The sequence below is a fragment of the Mustela nivalis genome (assembly GCF_964662115.1).
Source record: "Mustela nivalis genome assembly, chromosome: 10".
Lineage (NCBI taxonomy): Eukaryota > Metazoa > Chordata > Mammalia > Carnivora > Mustelidae > Mustela > Mustela nivalis.
Genome location: NC_139029.1, coordinates 39,261,222 through 39,280,438, shown reverse-complemented (window position 1 = coordinate 39,280,438; position 19,217 = coordinate 39,261,222). Strand labels below are relative to the sequence as shown.

The following is a 19,217-nucleotide window of genomic DNA, read 5'->3' as shown; positions in this document are numbered from 1 at the left end:
TGTGAAGGAATCTTTAAAATAATATAATAGGGGTGCCTGGGTGGCTCAGTGGGTTGAAGCCTCTGCCTTCGGCTCAGGTCATGATCCCAGGGTCCTGGGATCAAGCCCCGCATCGGGCTCTCTGCTCGGCGGGGAGCCTGCTTCCTCCTCTCTCTCTGCCTGCCTCTCTGCCTACTTGTGATCTCTGTCTGTCAAATAAGTAAATTTTAAAAATAAAATAAAATAATAAAAAATACCACCAGGTAATTAATTACAACAACTCTGAAATTTTTCAGTATTTACCATTTGTAGTCATAATATGCCTGTCTTCTTAAGGAGCTGGAACAAGCAAGTTCAAACAGTAACATCCTGCCATATCCCAATAGTCACTGTCCCATCAGGATGCCTGCAGAATTCCTATGCCCTCTCCCTCATTCTGCATCCTTCTGTCTCCATGTTAGCTGATACTGCAACATGTCACCTTTGCAAACTTACAGAGGAGTCACCACAGCCATGAATTTGCAGTGCATTCGTTCACTCCTTTTTTCAGGAAAATAGCCTTCACTGAGCAGCGGATCTGTGTCAAGTCCTGGAGCAGCGCTAAGGATAGAGATGAGTCATGCTTGGTTCCTGTCCTCAAGGGGGTTCAGAGTCTGTAGAGAAATATAATGTGTTGTTGCACAAGGTGATTTATGCTAAACCAGTGGTGAGTAAGGAGGCACCTACTGACAGGCAGTATAGTGCCTGTCAGACAGCCTAGTGATAAGGTGGAGTTTATCAGTGTGCTAAGGAAATAAGTAACCTTTCCTTTTTTTTTAAATTAACATATAATGCATTATTTGTTTCAGGGGTACCGGTCTGTGAATCATCAGTCTTCCACAATTCACAGCACTCACCATAGCACATACCCTCCCCAATGTCCATCCCCCAGCCACCCTATCCCTCCCCCCCACCCCCAAAAAACCTTCAGTTTGTTTCCTGAGATTAAAAGTCTCTCCCCAGTCTTGTTTTATTTTTCCCTCCCTTCCCCCCAGGAACCCCCACCGTTCCTGTCAAATTTCTCATATCAGTGAGATCATATGATAATTGTCTTTCTCTGATTGACTTACTTTGCTTAAGATAATACCTCCTAGTTCCATCCCTGTTGTTGCAAATGGCAAGATTTTGGGGGCTTGGGGGTCTTTTTGATGGCTTCATGGTATTCCGTTGTGTATATATACCACATCTTCTTTATCCATTCATCTGCTGATGGACATCTAGGTTTTTCCCATAGTTTGGCTATCGTGGACATTGCTTCTCTAAACATTTGGGTGCACCTGCCCCTTCGGATCACTACCTTTGTATCTTTAGGGTAAATACCCAGTAGTGTGATTGCTGCATCACAGGATAGCTCTATTTTCAACATTTTGAGGAACCTCCATGCTGTTTTCCAGAGTGGTTGCACTAGCTTGCATTCCAACCAACAGTGTAGGAGGGTTCCCCTTTCTCCAAATTCTTGCCAACACCTGTTGTTTCCTGATTGGTTAATTTTAGCCATTCTGACTGGTGTGAGGTGGTATCTCACTGTGAGAAACCTTTCCTTTTCCTGTCCACTGCTACCATCTTGGCTCAAGCCTGTACCATTTTATGCTTGGATCACAGTAGTAGCTTAGAGTTATCAACTCCACTATCACTCTCTTCAACTTGGCTTCCATACTGATGGTAAGAGACATTGGTGACGGGGATAAAGAGCACATTTACCATGATGAGCACTGAGTAATGTACAGAATTATTGAATCACTATATTGCACAACTGAAACTACTATAACACTGTACATTAATTATACTGGAATTTCTAAAAAGAGTAGATTATGCTAAAACCAATTTGGTATTTGAACAGAAAGAAAAAACAAATTTCAAACTTGTATTAATATGCTATTTGGCAGGATGCCTGGGTGACTCAGTTGGTTAAGCATCTGACTTTTTTTCTTTTTTTGAAAAATGTAGCTGAGCATGCACCTCTTCCCCCCCCCCCCCCCCCCCCCCCCCAGTTTGGAAAGATCTTATTTATTTATCAGAGTGAGAGAGAGAGAGCATAAGCAGGGGCAGTGGCAGAGGGAGAGGGAGAAGCAGGCTTCAACAGGGAGCCTGATACAGGGCTCAATCCCAGAACCTGGTGATCATGATTAGAGCTGAAGGCAGATGCTTAACCAACTGAGCTACCCAGGTGTCCCTAAGGATCTGAGACTTGATCTCAGCTCAGGTCTTGATCTTGTTGGCATGAGTTCAAACTCGGCTTGACTCCACGCTGGGCATGGAGCCTACTTAAAAAAAATGTGTGTGTGTGTGTGTGTGTGTGTGTGTATGGCAATAAAAAATTCACAAAGCTCCTTTTTCCCCTATGAATAGTATTATTATTGTGTTAAAGAATAAATAATTAAAAATATTGACACAGAATAATCCAGCTATCATTTTTTTTTAAAGAGAGGGGAAAAAAAAAAACAACAACAGGACTCTTAGAGAATGGAAACTAGAATAGGCTCTGCTATAAACCAGCTGTGTGATCTTGGGGAAAACACTTAACTTCTCAAACAAAGAGATTTTGTTCCCTTTCTGGGAAATAGAGTTAATATCACTCACTTCACTGGGTTTTTGTGAAGACCAAATAAGCTACCGTATTAAAGTGTCCCATTGGGTTCCCTAAATGGAACTCTTAAGATGGTTTTCTCTCCAAGTCTAAAGATCTTTTCCTAATACTATTTTGTTCATTATCTTTTTCACCTGCATACAGCTTGTGTTCTCATTAACATTGGTAGCTTCCAGGGGCAGGGATTTTATCTTATACTTATTTATAATTAAATGAACTTACATATTTGAAAATGGTTTACAGACTGTGAAGTGCTTTATTATTATCCACCTCATTCTGTCACGAAGTTTTGAGCACCCACTGTATGCCAATCATTGTGCCACACATTAAAGATACAGAGTGAAGTAAGAGTTGTCTCTGAGGGTGTTGGGGTGGCTCAGTAAGTTAAGCGCCAGACTTTGGCTCAAGTCATGATCTCAGGGTCCTGGAATTGAGCACCACTTTGGGCTTCTCACTTAGTGGGGAGTCTGCTTGCCCCTCCCCCTCCTCCTACTCTCTCAAATAAATAAATATAATCTAAAAAAAAGAAGAATTGGTCTCTGATTCAAGAGTTTAGTGAAGAGATAGCTTATGCTGGTGAATAAATAAATTACCACACAGTGAGATGTGTTAGAGTAGGGGTACGATGGAAAGGCTATGAGAGCACCAATAATAGAACTGATTTTCCCAAGAGAAACAGCCAAGCAAATCCAGATTCCAGCGCCACTTTCACCGTTTGCTAGCATGAGACCTTAGCTAAGACAACCAGTAGATCTCAGGTTCCTAATCTGCGAACTGTAAATAAGCATACCTTCCACACAAAATTGCCCTGAGGATTAAATAAGATGATAAATACAAAGGCTCCTGCATAGTGTTTCTACATAAGTGTGTCCAGCACAAATGCATTCTTTTTCTTCCCTTCTAGAAAGGGAAAGTAAGAAAGGCTTCCAAAGGAAATAGCCCTTGAACTGAGCTTACCAACATGAAAACTTTGCATTTTTACTCAGGAGGGGAAACTAATACTTGTGGAGTAGCTTCTAGAAATAGGTACTCTCTCTAGAGTTTCCCAGAATGAAGAGGGGGAAGAACATTGCACATAAAGAGAACAGTATAGGTACAGACACAGCATTTTGGAAGTGTGTATTATGCACTTGGGAAATGGCATATCCTTCCGGATGCAATGGGGTTAGGGCAACTAGTGAATGCATGGTGGTAAAGAAAGCTAGAGAAAGAGAACAGGGCAGGATTGGGTAACTTTGCAAAATTCTTTTACTTCTGCTATCTATTGTTTGGAATTTAAATGTCCAGCTAACACTTGCAGAACTGCAGACACACTTTGTTTAGACAGAGAAAAAGTTCTCATGGATCCTCAGGGTTTCAACACTTAAGTGGGAGCATATCAATTACAAAGATCTAACCTCTTCTCTAATTCCCAAGACTACACAGTGATTCCCAAAACACGGTCTGTGGTACATAATTTATGCACTCACTTTGTAGCTTTGTAATTAAATCTGCAGAGGATTTGGAGCTATGCAGCAATACTGGTAAAACTCCTTGCATGTGTAAACATAACATATAGGACTATAAAATTGGTGGTTTTCAAAACTCCCCTTTCCTATCTACATAGCTAATGATAGACTGTGTTACACTACACCACCAACGCTGTATGATAGATTGTGTTACAAATACAGTTCAGTGGACCCAAGGCATGGATGCACTGACAAAAAATTACAAAGGATATGAACTGATTGACTCACACAATCCCTCCTGACCCAAATTTCTGTTACAGTCAGAGTCTGTTTGTATATATACTCCAGCTTTCTGGTATCTATGATGTACGTCCTAAACTGTTCTCTAGGGCTTCTGGTCAAAGAAATCTGACAGCTGTCAAGTGTTTACTGTATTCTGGCACTGTGCAGATAATTTCACATTCATATTATTGAGTGCTTACTCTGTGCCCAGTGTTCTAGGGACACAGCTGAAAATAAATTAGATTGGGTTTCTGCCCTCATGCAGCTTCCAAGTATCACAAATAATCCTATAACAACCCTCTAAAACTGGAATTTTAAGGAGAAGAAAATGAGAAGTAGATGAGGTTAGTAATTGGTCCTAGAGCCAACTTACCTTTCAGCTCAAAGGCATAGTGCCTAGAGCCCAAGAAAATTATTTTAACATTATTTTTAAACAAGAAGAAAATAATGATATAAAATAAGGAGTCCAAACATAATGCATTATGTTTGTCTTTATGCCATGCAGTCATGAAAACGTATTTAAACACTTTTTCTTATGAGGAAGGGGTTCGTAAAGGCTAAAGTGCCTAGAACCTACAGAAGTCATAATACGGCCCTAACTGGCCCAAGATGACACTGCTGCTACGTGATAGAAAAAGATCAGGCAGGCCTTGGCAAGCCTGACATCCCTTTTGATTAGATGCATCAAGAGAATGGCCTTTATTCCTCTCCTGGTGCCTGGTTTGTAGGGGTAGCCAAATAAATGCTGAATTAATTGCATTGAGTCATTCCAAAGGACTCTATACAGTGAACCATCAAAAGTACATTCTTACAGATTGAAGAAAACCCTGTGGCTGCTGCAAAAATCGTGTGGGCCTATCTGATCTGGGAAAGAAACCTATAAATGAAATCTAAGCATTTTATCAATTTGTACAATTTTTGGATGAAAAGATTAAAACAGACAGGCAAACATTTGTCTTCTACAATATATTAGACACCTGACAAATCTTCAATATTAGTATGATATCCTAAAAATAAATATAATTATGTAGATAATAAAGTTTAAAGATTTATCCATTTGTTTAACATTCACTCTGCTAAGAAGAGAAAGTATAAAAACAAAGAATCCACACTGTCCTTGAGGAACACATAGTCAACTTAATCTACTTGTTTCACAGACACAAAAATGAACAGACTGTGTGGAAATATTACAAAGTAGTATGAGTGATTCCCTGAGCTGAAACATAATACCAGCATTCATATGCTGAATATAACAATGGTAGTAGAGATTATTACTGTTAAGAGAGGATTCTTAGTGTTCATCTTGTCACATTCCTTTCAAAACCCCAGACCTCACCAGGGCCCAGAGCAGTGATTCTCAACTGGGGACCAATTTTGTACACACATCCCCAGACAGACATTTGGCAATGTCTGGAGATATTTTTAATGGTCATGGCTGTTGGGAGTGGTGTTGCAGGCGGTGGGGGGGGGGGGGTGTGTGCTAGTGGCATCTAATGTGTAAAGGGCAGGGATCCTGCTAAACATCCCACAAATGCAAAGGACAGTCCCCCACAACAAAGAACGATCTGACCTAAAATGTCAATAGTGCTGAGTTTGCAAAACCCTGGCTAGAAGAACCAAATACAAACTCCCACTGGTGTGCAAGGCTGGGACAAATTTAATTTTTCCCACCTTTTTACTATATCTCCTGTGCCGCCTTCTCTTGACTCACTATCTTAAGAGCCTTATGCTTCAGGCTTATCAGACTGTCCCAAATTTTTATTTTATTTTATTTTTAAAAAAATTTTTATTACCATATAATGAATTATTTGTTTCAAGTGTACAGGTTTGTGATTCATCAGTCTTACACAATTCACAGCATGTCACAAAATTTTGAAGAGTGATTAAGTGCTTGGGCTCTGAAAGTCAGGCAGACCTGGCTGTGGCTCCAAGCTTTACTACCAGTCATCTGTATATCCTTGGTAAGTTACCCACCATCTCTGAGAGTCAGTTAACTCCTATAAAATGGGGAAAACTACAGTTGCTGTTATTGTGAGGACTGCATCCTACCTGCCTACCCTGTCCTATCTGCCTTTATCTCTTCAGAGCTTGGCACAGAAGTCTGCCCACAGTAGGTGATCAGTAAATATTAGTTGAATTGCCATTTTGAAACTTCCTTTAAGAGAAGAACACCCTGCCAATGGGTAAAAACCTAGAATTCTAAAGGAAGCTCCTTCTTTGGGGCAAGTCTTGGTTTCCTCTGCTGCCTCTACTTTTTCTGCTCACATCTCAGAGTTGAGGGTCTCCAGGGCTGGGGTATATGGCATAATTCTTGTCCAATATCCTCTCCCTCTTTAAAAAAATCTATCTCTTCTAGCTATGTGGCCAAAACTACTACTCATATACCCACAAATTTGTAAGTAGAGCCAGGGCCTTTTTCATGAACTCTGAATTCATGTATTTTAACTGTCTACTTGATATTCTCAATTGGTTATATATTGACATATATATTAGCACACAGCAATCAAAGTGATCTTTTTAAAATGGAAATCTGGTGATGGCGCTCCTTTTAAAGGCTTCTTATCGCACCAATTATAAATCCTTCCCATGGCCTATAGGCCTCTTCGAGGTCTTGATTTCTTACCTCCTGACATCGTCCAACTTGCTCACCGTGCTCAAGCCACATTGGCCACGTTTCCAATGCTCAAATAAGACAAACTCATCTTCTTTCTCAGAGACTTTGCACTTGATGCTGTCTCCGCCTGGAACACTTGCCCCCAGATAAATACATGAATTCTCATTCAGAGCTCAACCAGTGTCATCTCAAGAAGGACTTCCCTGCTATCTTCCAGCCAATCAGCCTTCCCCCATCTCCTTCTAACTTGCTAAGTCATAACCTTGTTTTACTTTTTCAGAATGAATGTCATTAGTTGATATTTATTTGCTTTTTTAATGATTTTCTGTCTCTCCCACTAGAAGGTGGTCCCTGTAAGAGCAGGAGATTTGTCAGTCTTGTTTTCCACTGTATCTTCAGCATCTAGCCCAATGCCTGGCACATAATGGAACCTCAATGAATAGATATTGAGTAAATGAATAGTGGAATCAAGGTGCAGTGAAAGCACTGGAATGAGAAGACTTTAGTTCTAGTCCCTATTCCATCTCTGTGTGACTTTGGCAAATCACTGTGCATCTCAGAGCCATTTGTTCATCAGTAAAGTGAGCATAACACTGACCCCATGGGACTGGCATGAGGATCAAATGATATCACTCACGTTAAGTCAGTGCTTAGCATACGGTATGATGATCAACAAATATTAATGCTTTTTCCTCTCTTTTCTGACAATAAAGGAAATTCCTCTGTTCGCATAGTATTAAGTTGTTGTAGAAGTGATATTAACTTACAAATCTTTCCCTCCCCTGGGCCTTTGCACATAATATTACTTTTGCTCCTGTCCCCTCTGCTCATTTTTGTCCTGCCTGGCTAACTCAGAGTCCCCTCTAGGAAAATCTTCCTGAGATCTCATATTACACTGGGGCCTCTTCGGGTCCCTCTCAGGCCTTAGGTGTTTCTATTAAACTAAACAGATACTACACTACTATTGTTCTGCATAGGTCCAGAGGATGGATGAATAGATAGAAGGTAGGATAGAAGGACAGAGGGAAGGAGAGAGAGAGAGAGGGAGACCGCACGTGTGCCAAAGGGATGACGGAAGGAGGCATGTGAGAGCACTTTGTAACTGACCACATCAACATTAAGCAGGCTCATGGGACCTCAGAGGCCAACCTTAGCTGGCCTTGCCACACCCCAACTCCCTAGGAACCCTGTCCTATAGCTCCCTCAACACGGTGTTGGTCCCCTCCACTTTAGTCTACACTCTCAGTACGTGGTCATCAACCATGGGCTGTGGTGCTTACTACCCATAAGGCCACAAATGAGAGGCAGTCAGGTGCAGGGCGCAGGTGATCTCAGCCCCTGCCCCAGTCTCCCAGCAGAGGTGGTGACATGGGTGGAATACCTGGCAGCAGAGGGGCTCTCCAAGGCGTCACGGGGACAGTGGCCTGTGGGATGGTCTGCAGCTGCTGCTGCTACTGGCCACCCACATGCTGGGGGTTTGGACGCAGAGCTGGGTCTAGTTGTGCAAGGAGTTTGAAGACCAGGGTAAGAGGCCCATGCCAAGGCAGGGGTGGCAGGGTAGGGGGGGATGTGGAAAGGAGATATGAGACCAGACACCCCCCCCCCCCCCCCACTGATCATCAATCACCTGCTGCTCCAGTCTGCAGTTCAAATCCCTGCTGGTTCCTTCCTCACTGTGGGATCCTGGGTGAGGAGCTTACCCTGCCTGTGTTTCCCTTTCTTTCTCTATGAAATGAGGACAATAGTATGGATCTTGTTCTAAGAATGAAATGAAGTAAGGTATGCAAAGCATTGGGGGGCCTGGGTGTCTCAGTGGGTTAAGCATCTGCCTTTGGCTGGGGTCATGATCCCAGGGTCCTGGGATCAAGCCTAGCATCAGGCTTCCTGCTCAGTGGGGAACTGCTTCTCTCTCTCCTTCTGCCCCTCCCCCTACTTGTACATGCTCATTCTCTCTCTCTCTGTCAGATAAATAGGTAAAATCTTAAAAAAAAAAAAAAGTATGCAAAGCATTGCCCCAAAGGAGTAGGTATGCAATAAATGCTCATTTTCCTTCCTTCACCCTAAGGACACAAACAAATGAACTCTAGAGGGAAAATGTGAACAATACTTATGATAGTGAATTTTTTTTTTTTTTTTAGATTTTATTTATTTGACAGAGAGATCACAAGCAGGCAGAGAGGCAGACAGAGAGAGAGGGAGAAGCAGGCTCCCCGCTGAGCAGAGAGCCCGATGCAGGGCTCGATCCCAGGACCCTGAGATCATGACCTGAGCTGAAGGCAGAGGCTTAACCCACTGAGCCACCCAGGAGCCCCATGATAGTGAATTTTTTTGTATTTCATAATATATCAGAGCTCAGAAGATCTTGAAGGTTGCCTTGCCTAACCCCCTCCCTGGAATGTGTCAGGAGCATCAGGGAATTATGGCAGCTTACTTACTGAAGGACAGATGTTTAATGGTACTGTTTCATCACATAAATAGCGTGTGTATGTGTATAAAATCTGATTGATTCTCTGAGAGTGAGGTGAATCGGGCACTTGCCTAGGAATCAGGATTTTTTGGAGTTGAGTCCATATTCACCTTTAAGCCTGAATAAGCCCTTTCCCTTTCCTGAGACTCAACTTCCCCATCCAGGATACAAGTAACACTGTGTTGAGAACGAGGTGCAGACGTGGTGCAGAGATAGGAATGAATAAGGCCAGGCAAGGGACTGAGTAGAGAGACTTCAGGGAGAAAGAGAAATCAGAGAAACACTTTGAAGGATAAAGAATTTATCAGATGAGCAGGGATGGAAAGAAAGGCATTCCGGTCAAGAACAGCATGTACGAAGATTTGAAGTTATGATACCGTCAGCCCTGTCATCCTCAGGGAACTGGAAACTATGAAGGGAAAGGTAATTAAGGTGAGGCTAGAGAGGAGGCAGCACCTAGACCAAAGGGGCTAGGAAGCCTGGCCTTTCTCTGAGCAGTGGGGAGCTAGTGAAAGTGGTAAACAGAGGGGAGAAAAAAATTCTGGCCTGAGTATTAAATAGAGCACTTTAGCAAAAAATGTGGAGGATGTATTGTGAAGCTGACCAGAGTTCAGATTGGAGACAGAAAAATCATTTGGGAGGCTATGGCAATCTTCTCGGTGAAAAGTGGAGAGGTCTATGTGGGGGCATGGGAGTGGTGGGGAATATTAGGGGAGGAGGAATCAGGAGAGATGGTCAGGTGTTGGCTGACACGTGGGATGCCAGAATCTCACAGTTTCACTGACTGGTTGTGGGGGAATCTTCTGACAAGGCACAAGCCTCACCTGAGTGTAGTCTGGTGGTCCCCCATTTCTTGATTGATCTCCTGATTATCCTTTGCAGTAAGCTCTGTGAGGCTAAGCTTCTGACTAAATTTTGGGCCTACCCCTCTGCCTGGGTGGCTTTACTCACACTGTAATCCCTGCTGTAGAAGGCAGAGAGCATGTACAAACCCAAGGACTAAACTCCCCTTACCCAATGTGGCAAGAGTGAAATGCCCAAGGATGTCACTGACAAATATTTCTGAAAGTCTCCTTGGAATCAAAGGAAGAAAGGGTTTAAGCCCCAAGTCCCAAGACAGTTGATGAGGCCAAAATCATGAAGAAAACCCGGTGCTTTACGCATAGGAAATGTTGTTCTATGTGACACCTTCTCCTGAAAGCCTGCCTAGACCTCCTTTAGTTCTTTCCACTTCTGGGCTTCTTGTGTGTCAGCCCTGCTCACACTGTGGTTGTTTATCTACCTGATTCTCCTCTGTGTTGTGCAACCAAGTCAGTGCCTGGCATAGAGAGGTGCCCAGTAAAGGATTGTTGAATGTTGAACCCTTGACATACATGCACACACACACAAAACCAAAAAATCACACCGTGTTAAGAGAAGTGATGTTCCAAGAAATCTTCCTGCAGTAGGATTTAGAGACATGTACTTGTTGAGGTCAAATACCTACTTTAAAGGAATCAACCCAAGATGTGATAATGATGCCAAAAGGAGAAAGAGGTCAGAGAAACATGTGGAGGGGCTGATGCTGCTTACTGGCAGTGCAGGATTAGCGAGCAGGTCACCAGTGTTCTTAGGTGTATAGTCGATTTAGTAGATTCAGAAATCCAATACTTTTGGGGTACTCAGAGCTAGAAAGATCTAGGCACTGACTTGTTTTACCAAACTCATGAGTGGCTGGTGTATAGAGCATGTCCATAAATTCATGAGCATCTCAGATTTAACATGTCTAAAGCAAGCTCTTGTCTTTGCAAATCAACTCTAGACTTGTTCTCTGCTGGTCTTCTCCACATTAGTAAACGGCCCAAACATTCACCCGGCTGTTTAGGTCAAAACTCTTAAGAGTCATCTTTGATTCTTTTGTTTTCTTCTCCTTTACCAAACCCATCAGCAAGTCCAATTGACTCTACCTTCAAAATATATTTCAAACATGATATTTCTACCTCCCATATTGCTTCCCATCCTAGTCCAGGCCACCATCATCTCTCATTTGGCCTATTGCTGTAACTTGAATGGCTTCTTCGCTTCTGTTTCTGCTTCTCCCTAGTCTCTTCTCATCACAATGGTCCTTTGGAAATGTAAATCAGATGGTTTCAATCTGGAACTTAAAAACCTCCACTGCCTTCCTGCTAGATTTAAAATAACATCTAGCCTTCTTCTCACCATACCTACCTACAAGAATCTCCATGATCTAGAGGCCCCTCCTTACCTCTACCGTCTTATCTCCTTCTTCTGCATTACATTCCATCCAAATTGTCTTTCTTGCTGTTTCGTGGACACTCCAAGCTCAACCCCAATTCAAGGCCTTTGTACTTGCTGTGACTTCTGTCTAGAATCTTCTTCTTTTCAGTCTTCACATGGTTTATTCATTCTCACCATTCAGGTTTCTGCTTAAGTGTGCCCTTCTTGATTGGCCTTTCTTCTTCATCCTAGCAAACATTACTCCACCATATACAGTTATGCTCTCCTCCTTTAAGTGACAGTTTTTTAAAACTCAATTTTTTTGAGATATTGTTTGTTTATAAAATATTTATTTATTTATTTTAGAGGGAGAGAGTGTGCAGGGGGTAGGGGCAGAGGGAAAGGAGGGAGAATCTTAAGCAGATTCTGCACTGAGCACCAAGACCAACACGGGTTTAAGCCCGACAGTAGGTTTAAGGGTAGATGAGGACCGAGACAATGAATAGAATAGGTATGGGCTATGTTTTAGAGAACTGAGAGAAGTAGGGAGCTCAGTTAGGTAATTTGGAATGCAAAGGAAGAATGGAAGTTTGGGATGAAAGGTAAATGGGCAAGGAAGTTGGAAGGAATGAGTGAGGTGATAGATCCACATCTCTTTCAATATTGCAGACTTGCATTTGGTGCAGTGCTTGCACATAGAAAATTCTCAGTTAAATTTTGTGGAAAGAAGGAAGAGGGAGGGAAGAAGAAAGCACTGTGAAATTTAGATAGGAAGGAGCCAATCGACTGAAAAAAAATGGAGAGGATCAAAGAACAGGTATACTTTAAGTAATAGAGTATGAGAACTAGAGGATAGAAGGTCACAGTCATGAAGGGGAAATCTGAGTTTGAAATATCAGAAGTGGAAGAGTTTCTGGTGATGGTAAGGCCCAACGTGTGAATGTAGGGGCAGATGGCTAAACTGGTGTGGAGGGAAGGTCAGTGGAGTTGGGGGTGCATTATTAATAGTTGGGAACATTTGGAGACAAACCTAAATGTCCAATGGCAGGGCCCAGTCAAGTAAAATATAATACATCCATAGAATTTGGGAAGCCTTTAACGTCATAGGGAAATCTTTATGATATAAGCTTAGATGTAAAATGTGCAAGATTGGGGGCGCCTGGGTGGCTCAGTGGGTCAGAGCCTCTGCCTTCAGCTCCGGTCATGATCCCAGGGTCCTGGGATCGAGCCCCGCAGCGGGCTCTCTGCTCATTGGGGAGCCTGCTTCCCCCCCACCCTCTCTCTGCCTGCCTCTATGCCTACTTGTGATCTCTCTCTCTGTCAAATAAATAAATAAAATCTTTAAAAAAAATGTGCATGATTATATCTAAGATACACATTGTCACTATTACAAAATACATTTGTGTGTGGAAAAAGGAATAGAATATTCCAAAATGTAAAAGGTAGATGATAGAATTCCAGACAACTTTAATGTTTTCTTTATTTCCTACAATGAACTGGAGTTAGTCTTTTTTTTTTTTAATTTTTTTTATTTTTTATAAACATATATTTTTATCCCCAGGGGTACAGGTCTGTGAATCACCAGGTTTACACACTTCACAGCACTCACCAAAGCACATACCCTCCCCAATGTCCATAATCCCACCCCCTTCTCCCAAGCCCCCCTCCCCCCAGCAACCCTCAGTTTGTTTTGTGAGATTAAGAGTCACTTATGGTTTGTTGGAGTTAGTCTTTTAACTTAAAAAAAAAAAAGAAAGAAAGAAAGAAAAAAGAAAAAAAACTATTAAAAAATTAAGAGAAGTGTTCAACCAATCCATTTCTGCTTGGAACTAAATTCCCTCTTTTTTTTTTTCTTTAAAGATTTTGTTTATTTATTTGACAGAGAGAGATCACAAGTAGGCAGAAAGACAGGCAGAGAGAGAGGGGGGATCAGGCTCCCCACTGAGGGGCTGGATCCCAGGACCCTGAGATCATGACCTGAACCAAAGGCAGAGCTTTAACCCACTGAGCCACCCAGGTGCCCTGAATTCCCTCCTTTTCAAACTCCTTTTTAAACTTTTTACAGCAAAATTGTATCAGAAACCTTAACTAACCTTTATTAAGCACAGTATTACTCAGCAGACATGATGCCTTATATACTCCAATCTTTGCCTCAACTCTACAAAGTAGTTTTTTTCTTTTTCCCAGTCTGTAGACAGTCTAACTGAAGCTCAGAGGAACTGAATAATTTGTCTGATGTCACACAGTTATTAAAAGGCAAAGCTAGGGGACGCCTGGGTGGCTCAGTTGGTTAAGCAGCTGCCTTCGGCTCAGGTCATGATCCCGGCGTCTTGGGATCGAGTCCCACATCGGGCTCCTTGCTCCGCAGGGAGCCTGCTTCTCCCTCTGCCTCTGCCTGCCATTCTGTCTGCCTGTGCTCGCTCTCTCTAATAAATTAATAAATTAAAAAAAAAATTTTAAAAGGCAAAGCTAGAATTTGAACCTAGGCTATATGATATAAAAACTCATCTTTCTTGCATTACTCCTGCTCCCCACCAAACCACTGCCCATGAGTCCAGTAAGTTGAAGTCCTTCTAGCTCATATTTTAAGTAATATTTAGTAACCTCAAAGAGATAAATCTTAGATTCTTTGATGTCAGAACAAAAGGGCCCTGAGAGCTCATCTAGTTCCAAACAGCCTCCTTCTTCCCATAGACAGATGAGAAAACTGAGGTCCAGAGAGAGAATAGGACACAGCAGGACCATTTAAAGCGTTTGTTCCAGAGTTTGATTCCAGCTCCTTTCTTTCTGCTGTTTTCCCAGACTATTCCAGGCCACAGGGCAGCTCACCAGCCAGTAGGCATGCCAAACCTTTAGAATCCAACCCTCTCTTTGTACAGATGAAGCTGAGCCCCAGACAGGAGAGGTGGTTTCCCAAATTCACACAGTGAGTTGGTGGCAGAGATACTTGTTGAACCCAAGTCTCTTGCCTCCGTAAAGGAAGTTCTTACTGGCCACTGCTACCAGCTGCCAAGTGTCAGTGGGCCAGCAGGAAGTAATACCAGTGGCCTCACGGGCAAAGTGAGCTTTTGGAATCTGAGATCTTGCATAGGGGCTGGCACATTAAAATATGCAGGAATGTTGGCTGATTGAATTGGAGAATCACTGAATTCACAGTACAAGTAAGTGTGAGGGGAGGGCTAAGGCAATGGCGGTGCCATTTATAAAAGTACAAAATCAGGCAGAAGGAAACGAATTCAGATGAGGATCTAAATGATGCAGAAGTCACAAGGAGGATGTGTGTGTGTGTGTGTGTGTGTGTGTGAATGTTAATTCTGTTAACTCAGACTTGACCATGAAAACTTGGCCGAAGAGACATTCTGAGACAAAGGGCCTCTGTGCCCAGCTGGCTCAGACCCACAGAGGACAGCTCCGAGGCTGAGGAGCAGCCTCTGCTGCTCAGGCCTCCAACTTGATACGCGATTGGGACCATCTGCCAATTGTGGGTACTTGGACATGCTTGGCCTGAGGAAGAATCACCCTGGAAAGATGCCCAAACCAAAGAAGCCAGATCCAGCTGGTCTTTCCAGGTCTCAAGTGCAAACTGATGGTAAGGGTCTCTGCAGAGGAGGCAAGGATGTGGAGGGCCAGGAGGGGCCATTGTTAACGTATAGAAAACAATAACAAAAAGGCTGGAAGGAAGTATGTCAGAATCTTGACAATGGTCTTCTCTGTGAAGTAGATTATAGGTGTTTTTACTGCTTATCTGCTGCCTCTTGGGCTTTTTACATTTTCTACAATAAATTATTTTGCTTTGAAAAAAATCAAGAAATATACAGTAAGAAAAAAATACATTATTTGCCTATCTTTCTCATTAGACTGTGAGCTCCTTGAGGATTTGGGGCTCAAGGAATTAAGTCTTACTACTACTTTGGTGGCACGCACTCACACTGGAAGAGTACAGAAGCTCTGTAAATATTAAGTGAATGATTTATATCATCTTCTACTTCAAGCATTTAGGTCCTTATTCAGTGCCCACTTTCTTAGCAGACTTGGCTATGTGCTTCCTAGGGTATAGTTGATTAGAAATGACAATCTATAAAAATGAATGGAGGACCTACAAGAAGTGCTCATTCAATGACAGCAAAACTACTTATTTTTAATAATTATCAATGGTCACAATAATCATAATTATTATCATCTTATTTAATTGGGCCTTCATGTCAGTCTGTCATTTAAAAAACATTGAACACCAACTATGTGTACGGAATTCTTTTCTTTGAAGAGTTTAAAAAGAAACCTTATTTACAGATGAGCACACAGATTCAGAAAAGTGATTGGCTCCTGTCATATACAGAATAAGGTGGGGATGCTCAGATTGCTATCCAGTGCTGTTTACTACCCTACAAAGCATTTTATCAGTTAATGAACATTTGAATGACTATAGTTTTTGTGACCTACGTGCAGATAGACTGGTGGGTAAAAAGAAAGAAAAGTAAATGGACAGATAAGCTGGTAGGCAGGTAAGCAGGGACATAGGTTCCCCAGTTTCCAGAGCTGAGTATGCTGCTAGAGGAAATCACATTGACCCCAGGGAGAAGTGAGTGCTCACAGCAGAGCAAAAACAATGGAGACAGAAAATTTTCAAAGGAAATCATACCTCTGCTGTACATTACAACCTAATATAGAGTTTGAGTCTTTAAGAAACTTTATATTTTGTTGAAGATTCTTTATACAAGAGGTCAAAGTCCTTTATAATGTTTACAAAAATTTTTCCACTGAAAGTGGTAGATAAAATGTTGGTACCCAAAGAACTAAACTTTAGTATACCTAGCAAATTCTCTTTTGCAAAATATAATCTGACGACGTTGGATAAATGTTGCAAATATATACTTGGCATGTAATTTTACAAGCATTTTCTAAAGGATCTATTGTGTCCCAAGCTTGGGACTGGGTGTTAAGGAAGGCACAAGTTTTACCTTCAAGGTTAAAAATATTTTTCTCTCCTCACCTTTGATGTTACATATCTTTATGAACATGTACGGATATGTATGGATTCTGATTCAAGTAGTATTTATTGAGCACTTACAATGTGTCTGATCCTGTGTTGCATGCTATTTTATTTAAGTCTCCCAGAGACTCAATGATTTAGGTAACCTCTTTCTACGGATGAAGAAACTCAATCTCAGCAATGTTTAAGATACTGTAAGAGCTAGTGGCAGAGATGAGTCCCTAGCCCAGTCTTTGGATTTGAACTCCATCACAAACCAGACACGGTAGGAGGTTCACTGTGGAGATAAATTTATTTGTCATAGGAATCATGGTTATGTGGCCTCATTGGTTTATCCCTCTGTAGACTTGGATATGATTATGTGCATTTATCAGCTAGATGTACCAGTTTCCAAACTCCGGTTACTTTTTGTTGATTGGATCTCTGGGAACATATAATATTTGACCAATTTGAAGGAAAAACTTATCAGAGGAAAAAAGGTAGTAGCATCCAACCTTGGTTGATATACTGCTCTCATGCTCTCGGTTAGTAAGAGCTCTCTTTGAGCTGTTCCCTATTGACTTTCCTCTCCTCTTCCCTGAAAACCATTCTGTACTGTTTGCATTTTCCTTGAAACACCAAGCTGTTTGATGCATCTGGGCCTTTTCATGAAGTGCAAGATATTCCATTTGGAACAGCCACTCCTCACCTTTTTGCCTTTTCAATTCTTACTTCTTCAGGTTTGCCTTCTCTGAAGTCAACCCTGTCTTTGGAGGGCAGACAGTGCTTTTCTTTCTTTCTTTCCTTTTTTAAAGATTTTATGGGACGCCTGGATGGCTCAGTTGGTTAAGTGGCTGCCTTTGGCTCAGGTCATGATCCCAGCTTCCTGGGATCTGGAATCGAGTTCTACATCCGGCTCCACACTCGGTAGGGAGACCGCTTCTCCCTCTGCCTCTGCCTGCACTCGCTCGCTCTCTCTCCCCCTCTCTCTCTGACAAATAAAAAAATAATATCTTTAAAAAAAAGATTTTATTTGTTTATTGGACAGACAGAGATCATAAGTAGGCAGAGAGAGGCAGAGAGAAAGAGGGAAGCAGGCTCCCTGCTGAGCCGAAGGCAGAGGCTTTAATCCACTGAGCCACCCAGGCGCCCCAAGGCAGTGCTTTTCTGAATTTCATTGTCCCTGTGCTTCCTTCTATCACTGTCCTTACCGCACTGTATTGTAACTGTCTCCTTGTCTGTCTCTTCCATCAGATTCTGAGCTTTCTGAAGCTCACAGTTCTCTAAAGGGAACTTGTCAGATTCATGTCTGTGTACCTAGTGTCTTGCACAAAGTGAATATTCAAGAAGTATTTGTTGAATGAAAGAACAATGAGCCCAGCGCCAGGGTGCAGAAGAACTGGGTTCTAATCTCAGCTCTGCAACTGACAATTTTGTGTCTGTAAACAAGTCACTTTCTTCTCTAGGCTTCAGTTTCCCTGCCTGTAATATGAGGAGGTCAGACAAAATGACCACCGGGAGTCATTTTGGATTGAGCCTTCTATGATGTTTAGATGTTATGATGCTAAGAAGAAAAGTCTAAAACATTAAAGTAGGACTTTATTAACCATGTGACACTATTCTCTTAACAAGATAGGCTCCTTATTTTGGGACATCTTAAATCGTGTCAGGTTTGATATACTGTTCACCCAAAAAGATAATCACTCATAAGAAGTTCTGAGTTCTGGGGGCGCCTGGGTGGCTCAGTGCGTTAAGCCGCTGCCTTTGGCTGGGGTCATGGTCTCAGGGTCCTGGGATCGACCCTCCTCTGCTCAGCAGGGAGCTTGCTTCCCTTCCTCTCTCTCTGCCTGCCTCTCTGTCTACTTGTGATCTCTCTCTGTCAAATAAATGGATAAAATCTTAAAAAAAAAAAAAAAAAGAAGTTCTGAGTTCTATCCTAACCTTTCTTACCAAAAGTTCAAGATTAAAGTTGTACAACTGTTTCTACATACTTGTTAAATTCATTTAATATTTGTCAAATGGATTAATATATGAATCAGTCTATTTGTAAGGCTGAGAATATTATGGCATAGGCAAAAGAAAAGGTCATCCATACATCCATTCAGTCATTCAACAAATATTTTGGCAATTAACTCTGTGTGAGATACTGGGACACATTGCTAAGCAAAATAGTTACGGAACTTACCAGTCTGGTGGTGTCTGGGAAAGACAGACATCATTCAAATTATATACAAATAATTTTATTACAAACTGTAAAGGCTTATGTCTCTTACTTTTCTGTGCACTCTTTAGGTTATAAAGGGCTTTTCACACACATCACTTCATGGGAAGCCGTAGAGTATGAGGGTTAAAGTAAAGATTTTAGTGTTATATAGGCCTGGGTCTGAATCTGGCTTGTGCACTTACTTACAAACTGGGCTCTTGGACAAGTTTCTAAGCTTCTCTTTTCTCATCTTTTGAATGGGGGGAAAATAGCACATTCGTCACAGAGCTATTATGAGAATGCAGTGAGATAATGCATGGAAGGCACTCAGCACAATGCTTGACATATGGTTGCTGAACAGTAGCTGTTAGTATGATTATACAATTTTTTTGTTCTTTATAACATTTTCCCC

General features: G+C 41.9%; 1 long non-coding RNA gene across 1 annotated transcript in view; it reads right to left on the bottom strand.

Moving 5' to 3' along the window:
- Nucleotides 1-493: 493 nt before the first annotated feature.
- The window catches only part of LOC309843154, a 69,813-nt gene continuing 51,089 nt past the window's right edge, over nucleotides 494-19,217 (bottom strand). Inside the window, exon 3 of the long non-coding RNA XR_014299973.1 lies at nucleotides 494-632. This is a non-coding gene — a long non-coding RNA (uncharacterized lncRNA). The remainder of the gene's footprint in view (nucleotides 633-19,217) is intronic.